The sequence below is a fragment of the Mytilus edulis genome, chromosome 2 (assembly GCF_963676685.1).
Source record: "Mytilus edulis chromosome 2, xbMytEdul2.2, whole genome shotgun sequence".
Taxonomy (NCBI): domain Eukaryota; kingdom Metazoa; phylum Mollusca; class Bivalvia; order Mytilida; family Mytilidae; genus Mytilus; species Mytilus edulis.
Genome location: NC_092345.1, coordinates 59,873,144 through 59,881,477, shown reverse-complemented (window position 1 = coordinate 59,881,477; position 8,334 = coordinate 59,873,144).

The following is an 8,334-nucleotide window of genomic DNA, read 5'->3' as shown; positions in this document are numbered from 1 at the left end:
GTACGGCCTTCAACACGGGGCCTTGCGGCTCACACCGAACAGCAAGCTATAAAGGGTCCTCAAAATAACTAGTTCAAAACCATTCAAACGGGAAAAACTAACGGTTTAGGGGTGGGGTGATGTAGAAAAAAAGGAAAATTTTCAAAACCATTCAAACGGGAAAACTAACGGTTTAGGGGTGGGGTGGGGTAGAAAAAATGAAAAATTTTAAACGAAAGATATATTTATGTTACTTGGCGAAAAAAACGTAATAAAGTGGCGAAAAATATATTGTTTTGGCGAAAGAGGTGGCAAAAGAAATAATTGCCCAAGGGGACACCCAATTTGGGACCATATAGGTATACATTAGAAACGATTCAATACTACAAATAAACTTATCTATAACAATGACGGTTACATGAAATGTATTAATTTTATAGTTCAAAGGCTACCCAAAACAGCACAAGTTACAAGTTGAAACCCATTGCCTTTCAAGTAATTGTCTTAATCAGGGTGTATCCGGAACACTCACATTAGATTGTTGACATCATGGATAATTATATATTGTACATGCAATTTATAAGATGTGAGAAAAATAATATATACAAATGAACGATACTTGTTTCATGATAAAATACAAGTGTTGATACACCATGTGCCTTGAAAGTACTTAATTTGAGCCGTTCTTAAACGTAAACACATAACATTTTTAGCTATAAGAAATGTGTATAATCACTCGTTAAAAAAGGACACACTCGAAAAAGCCCGGGCTGCTCTCGAAAAAGCAGAGACATGAAAAACTTAATTTAGTCTCAAAATGTCGTTTTCAATGCAAGAACAATATTTCTTGTAAAGTGTCTGTATATCTAAGGATTATATGGATTCCACTGATGTATGCATTTCCGTCGACATTTGCATTAGTATGAGTAAGAAAAGGGCTTTATTCGGTATTTTGGAATAAAAGCATTTTAAGACTAAATTTAACTTTTTAAACGAAAAGCAATGTCAGAAAGATACTATCTTTATATCTCAAATGCAAACATATCATGTATAACCTTGTATATTAAACTCAAGCTTCTATGTCACGTCTTGTCAGAAAGGAAGTCTGCTTGTTTACATTTTTGATAATATTCACTCGAAAAAAAGTGCTCACACTCGAAAAAAACCCGATCAAATCACTCGAAAAACCACGATCCTAGCCGGACACTATACCTACCGTGAGTCTAATGACAGTTAGCGCCAGGAACTGTTATTATTTTGAATTGCTATAAAAATGTCCAAACTAAGCTTTCATATAGTTTTTCTTTCTGAAAGTATTCTATATTCATAAGAACAGACATTATGTGAATTAAAACATTTCATATTCAGTAAAATATGTGTAAAATTGCAATATGTTTGTAGGAAGTGTCCATGGAGAGATAATATTTTTTTCTTTCAAAAAGTCTTTATTCAAAAGAATAATATTTTAGGTTATCTCCCCATGGAAACTTTCCAATAGCATATTGTTATTTCACACATATTTTACTGAATATATGATGTTTTATTTAAAATGATATCTGATTCTTATGAATATAGAATACTTTTAGAAAGAAAAACTATATGAAAGCTTAGTTTGGACATTTTTTTTTATAGCAATTCAAAATAATAACAGTTCCTTCAGCATGGAAATGACTATAATATATAGCTATACAAACTGTCAAGTTTGTCATAACATCATTAAAGTGGAGTTAAAGTCTTATAGGATTGTAAGTATGTTTTATTTTTATCACCTAGCACTTTCAAATTTTGGCTGAACAATTGCTCAAAATTCTGACCAGTTGAACAATTTGGTTTAATAATACAAATTGCAATTTGGTCAAAGTTTTGAATGAGTTGCAATTGCTGGGTAGCAATACTTACAGTCAAGTCACTGTAACTAAATAAATGCCTTAAGGCAAAGTATGCGCGATATTTTGAATTTTGATGAGAATTTGTATTCATTTAGTAGTCTTCAATTTAGAATATGGAAACGTTATATATGTAGCATTCAACATCTTGTAAAGTTGGTCTATAATTGCATAGAATGTACATGAAAAGCGTCGAAACTATTGCCTTTTGATCGGAAATACTTCCGGAATGTTTTAATATTATGTTAACATTTCCACTTCACCTTACTACAAAATCTTAGTCTTTGAGGTTCTTTCTTCAAAAATATTTGAAAGTGCCTTGGTTTTTTTCCGTCCATCTGTATGTTCATGTCGAGAACAAATTATCATTTTTTTCACAATAAGTAGGTCTTATAAAAGACGCTGCTTGGAATATCACTGGAAATGAGGTTATATTGGACAGGGTAGACATTCGGCTTGTTAAAAGACCTCCTTCGGACCATTCAAAGGGTCAATGAAAGATTCCTTTAAGGCACAGAAAACGTGACACTCTCTCTCTGTACGAGACATTAAATTCAACGTTCCCATTGGGAGCAAATCTATACATCCTGTACAGCCAGCCAGTCAGCCGCTCACTTTTTCAAAGGTTTTCAATGACTGTCGGTCGGAAGAAAAAATATATGTATGTATATGGTATGATCATATTTTAATAGCCCAGTCAAACCCATGAGATTGTAGCAGCTGACAAAACGGTTAACAATTCTATCATTGTTTGTTGCAAGGACATATACAAAGTGATGATAATATACAGCAAGGTCCGTAGACTATTAAAGACATTAAAGCTGTTATGATATTGTAATTATTGTATTTATTTATGTTGGCCTGATTTGTGTTGTGTGGCCTGATAATTGTTTACAGAATAATCTTAGAACTGTGCAGTTTAGAAATCACTGAAACAAGAATGATTGGAACTTTCCAGAATGATCCTAATAAAAGATGCGTTATTTAAACTTCTACATTTTACTAGAAACTTCCGTTGTAACTTTCTAGAACGTTTCATTCTAGAGTGTTCTAGTATTTTCCGTGACAATTATATATATATATATATATATATATATATAGACACTAAAGTAAAACACACTCTTGGACTTGAACTTAGACATCGATAGACATTAATATTCATAGCATTTGGATTGACACTTTTATTCTACAAACAACATCATACTGGATTGTGACCGTAATATTCAGATTATATTCCGAAAGATATCCGGATACAGATAAAGATAAAGATTGGACTCATTTTTTGACAGTTAAGTTGACAGTAATATTAATGTAGTACTTCTTGTAAACTTTTGTATAATAAATATTGTTAAATTTTACTATTGATTTGTGTCTTTTGTTGGCTACGATTTAAAGGCGATTTCTGGCCGTAACAGAAATTGGGGGCTCGTCCGGGATAACGAAAATATCTTATTCAAAATTTATTCAGTATTTTTATTATAACTAGCCAACAAAATTCTACAAAATGGCATTTGATGCCGGTAAATTTTTGAAAACGCCAGACCTGGAAGGGTTTGATAATTTAAAGAAAGAGGAATTAATGTTGCTTGCTAAACATCTGAAATTGAATTTTAAGGTATCTATGAGAAAACAAATTATAAAAAATTTGGGAATAGACAAATAGTAAAAGACTTGAAATGAAGGAAAGATTGGAAAAGAAAACAAAGGAAAAAGAAGATGAATTTAAATTAAAAGAACTTGAAATGAAGTTAAAAGAACTTGAAATGAAGTTAAAAGAACTTGAAATGAAGGAATGGCGAAAATGAAAATTGAAATGGTCAAGGAAGAAAGCAACACTAAAGTCCAGCTGAAATCAGAATATTTTGATGCAGCAAAAAATATACGCTTGGTTCCCAGATTTTGTGAAAAAAACAGTCGATAAATATTTTCCACAGTTTGAGAAAATTGCTCATAATTTGAATTGGCCAAAGCCATATTGGACTACAATGCTACAAAGTGTTTTTGAGGGTAAGGCCGCTGAAATATACGCCGCACTTCCATCAGAAAAAAGTTCCGATTATGACACGGTGAAACAGGAAGTTTTGAAAGCTTATGAGCTAGTACCAGAAGCATATAGACAGAAATTTAGATCTTATAAAAAGTTTGATTCGCAAACCTATGTGGAATTTGCTCGGGAAAAAGAAGATCTATTTGATAAATGGCTTACTTCAAAGAAAACAAATAACAATTTTGATAACCTAAGACAATTGATGTTATTCAGAAGAGTTCAAACAATGTGTTCATTTAGACTTAAAAACACATTTAGACGACAAAACTGTTGGGACAATACATGATGCAGCTGTAATTTCAGATAATTATACCCTTTCACATAAAAGAAGTTTCAAGGGTCAAAATATAAATACTTCCAGTGGAAATTACAAAAATCAAAGCACTGAGCGTACTGATAGTAAGCCTGTTGCACAGAATAAGAGTCAGTCCAGTTATAATATGTCTAGTCCAAAATTTGATACTTTTGAGAAGAAGACACTGATTTGTGCTTATTGTAAGAAGAATGGTCACCTGATGGCTGATTGTTTTAGACTCCAGAAGAAGAATGAATTAGATAATAAGCCAAAGTCAAGTGCTTGTACGACACCCGTTGTTACCAGTACATTGGAATGTCCTGCGAGTCAGGCTTTTGAGTCCAGTTTTTGTGATTACATGGAGGAATATAAACCCTTTATGTCTGATGGGTTTGTTTCTATTGTTGATGATTCTACTCTTCAGGCTATTAAGATTTTACGAGACACTGGAGCTTCTCAGTCTTTATTGTTAGAAGGTGTGTTGCCTTTGTCCGAGAAGACTTCTGTTGGTGCCTCCGTTTTGTTACAAGGTGTAGAGTTAGGTTGTATAGATGTTCCTCTCCATCGTATTTATCTGAGGTCAGATTTGATAACTGGACCAGTTATTGTAGGTGTTCGTCCTAATCTCCCTGTTGAGGGTGTTACATTATTGCTAGGAAACGATTTAGCTAGGAACAAAGTGGTTGCTGAACCAATTGTTATCAGTGAACCCGTGTTAGATTTTAAATCACCTGAAGATGATGCTGAATTGTATCCAGCTTGTGTTGTTACTAGGGCGATGGCTAGAAAACAGCAAGATGAGGATTTGCAAGAAGACCAGTTTGATTACATGGACCTTTCTGACACTTTTCTAGCCGACATAGAAGATCCTGGTAGATCAGAAAAGGCCATAATAAGACCACCTAGTGTTAACAAGAATGTTATTATGCCATGGCCAGACGTAAACAGCCATTCATTAGACAGAAAGAATTTATTCGAAGAACAAAATAAAGACCCTGAGGTTCTTCAGCTCAGCCAGAGGGCTCAACCACAGGAGGAAGCAGACAAAGTGGCCGAATGCTATTACCATCAGGACGGCATTTTAATGAGGAAGTGGAGGCCTCCTGATGCTACCCCAGAGGAGGAATGGAGAGTGGTATACCAAGTGGTGGTGCCTAAAGTTTATAGGCAAGAAATTATTGGTCTTGCCCATGACACCCCCTTGGCTGGACACTTAGGTATAAGAAAGACTTGCCTTAAGATCTTGCAGCATTTCTACTGGCCAAGACTTAGAAATGATGTCAAAGAATACTGCAAATCATGCCATATATGCCAGGTTGTTGGTAAGCCTAACCAGAAAATACCACCAGCACCACTTCTGCCTATTCCAGCCTTTGACGAACCCTTCAGCAGAATTCTAATTGACTGCGTTGGACCTTTACCAAAAACCAAAACTGGAAATGCGTATTTATTGACGATCATGTGTACATCTACTCGCTTTCCTGAGGCTATTCCGCTAAGAAATATCAAGACACCTACTATTGTCAAAGCTCTTATCAAATTTTTCACGTTAGTAGGACTTCCTAAGTGTATACAGTCCGACCAGGGACCAAATTTCATGTCAGGTTTATTTCAGCAAGTCGTGTACCAGTTAGGGATTGCTCAGTATAGATCAAGTCGGTACCATCCAGAATCTCAAGGTGCCTTAGAACGTTTTCATCTAACATTGAAGAACATGATGAGAACTTTTTGCCTTCAATTTGACAGAGACTGGGATGATGGAGTTCACTTTCTACTTTTTGCAGTCCGAGAGGCTGTTCAAGAATCCCTTGGTTTTAGTCCCTTTGAGTTGGTATTTGGCCATACTGTAAGGGGACCGTTAAAATTGATTAAGGAAAAGTGGCTTACTGATCATACTGACTTGAATCATTTAGACTATGTATCTAGATTTAAAGAAAAATTATACACTGCTTGTCAAATTGCTCAGAAAAACTTAAAAAATGTACAGAACAAGATGAAAATATGGTATGATAAAGATGCCAGGGACAGAGTTTTTGAGCCTGGTGATAAGGTACTTGTATTTTTGCCAGTCCCTGGACATCCTTTACAGGCTAAATATTGTGGTCCTTATACAATAGAGTTAAATCAATGATTTGAATTATATTGTGAAAACTCCAGGTCGGCGCAAACAAAATAGAGTCTGTCATATTAATATGTTAAAACCATATTTTGAGCGTACTAATGAATGTGAGAGTAAACCAGTTGCCACTTTAGGCATGGTTAAATTTGAGAACAATCATGAGAACAATCATGACAAACCAGATGTAATTGAGCCACCTTTTAGTTCTAAAACTATCGAAGAGACAGTTAGATTGAAAAATTCAGAAATTTTGTCAAATTTAGACTCAAAACTTGCACATTTGTCTTTTGATCGTAGAGAAGAAATAAAAACTTTGGTATTTTCTTTTAAAAATCTTTTTCCAGATGTGCCAAACAAAACCACTGCTGTTTGTCATGATGTTGATATAGGAGATGCTTCTCCAATTAGGCAACATCCTTACCGGCTCAATCCACTCAAACTTGAAGCTATGAGAAAAGAAATTAAATATATGCTTGACAATGATATTATTGAGCCGAGTAACAGTGAATGGAGCTCTCCTTGTCTCCTTGTGCCAAAACCAGATAAAACCTTTCGTTTTGTGACTGATTTCAGAAAAGTAAATTCAGTCTCAAAATCTGATTCCTATCCGATTCCAAGGATAGACGATTGTATTGACAACATTGGTCAAGCAAAATTTGTAAGCAAATTTGATTTGTTGAAAGGTTATTGGCAAGTTCCATTGACACAGAGAGCTCGTGAAATATCAGCTTTTGTTACACCAGATGATGGCTTATTTCAATATACTGTAATGCCATTTGGCATGAAAGTGCACCAGCTACATTTCAAAGAATGATCAATAATGTTATAAAAGATTTAAACTGTTGTTATGCTTATATTGATGATCTAATTGTATGTAGTGATAGCTGGGAACAGCATTTAACACATTTGTATGATAAATTTGACTATTAATCTTGGTAAAAGTGAATTTTGTCAGGCCACTGTTGATTACTAGTATTTAGGGCATACAGTTGGCCAAGGTCAAGTGAAACCTATTATGGCTAAAGTGGAAGCCATTTCCAAATTTCCTCCTCCTACAAATAGAAAACAACTTATGAGATATTTAGGCATGATTGGATTTTACAGAAAATGTTGTTCAAATTTTGCTACTGTGGTTCAACCATTGACTCATCTTTTACGAAAAGATTCTAAATTTATCTGGAGTGAAAATTGTCAAAACGCTTTTGAAAATAGCAAATCACTTTTAATTAATAGTCCAGTTCTGATTACTCCAGACTTTGAAAAACAATTTAAACTTGCCGTTGATGCAAGCGATGTAGGAATTGGAGCTGTTTTATATCAAGAGACAGATGATAATGTTGAGAAACCTATATCATATTTTTCCAAGAAATTAGATAAACATCAGAAAAATTATTCAACTATCAAAAGAGTGTTTTGCAATGTTGTCAGCACTTCAACATTTTGATGTATATTTGAATCCCACTGTATATCCTATTCTTGTTTGTACTGATCATAATCCTCTCACCTTCATACATAAATTGAGAAACAAGAATCAGAGGTTGACTAGGTGGAGTTTATTGTTACAGGAATATGTTATTGTAAAACATATCAAGGGTAAAGATAATGTAATAGCAGATGCTTTATCTAGAGCTTATTAAAACATTTTGTATATACTATGTATATTTGTTCATATTATTCATGATAAGTTTTTGTTACATTAAAACTTCTTTTAAGGGGGAGGTGTTATGATATTGTAATTATTGTATTTATTTATGTTGGCCTGATTTGTGTTGTGTGGCCTGATAGTTGTTTACAGAATAATCTTATAAATGTGCAGTTTAGAAATCACTGAAACAAGAATGATTGGAACTTTCCAGAATGATCCTAATAAAAGATGCGTTGTATAAACTTCTACATTTTACTAGAAACTTCCGTTGTAACTTTCTAGGACGTTCCATTCTAGAGTGTTCTAGTATTTTCCATGACAATTATATATATATAGACACTAAAGTAAAACACACTCTTGGAC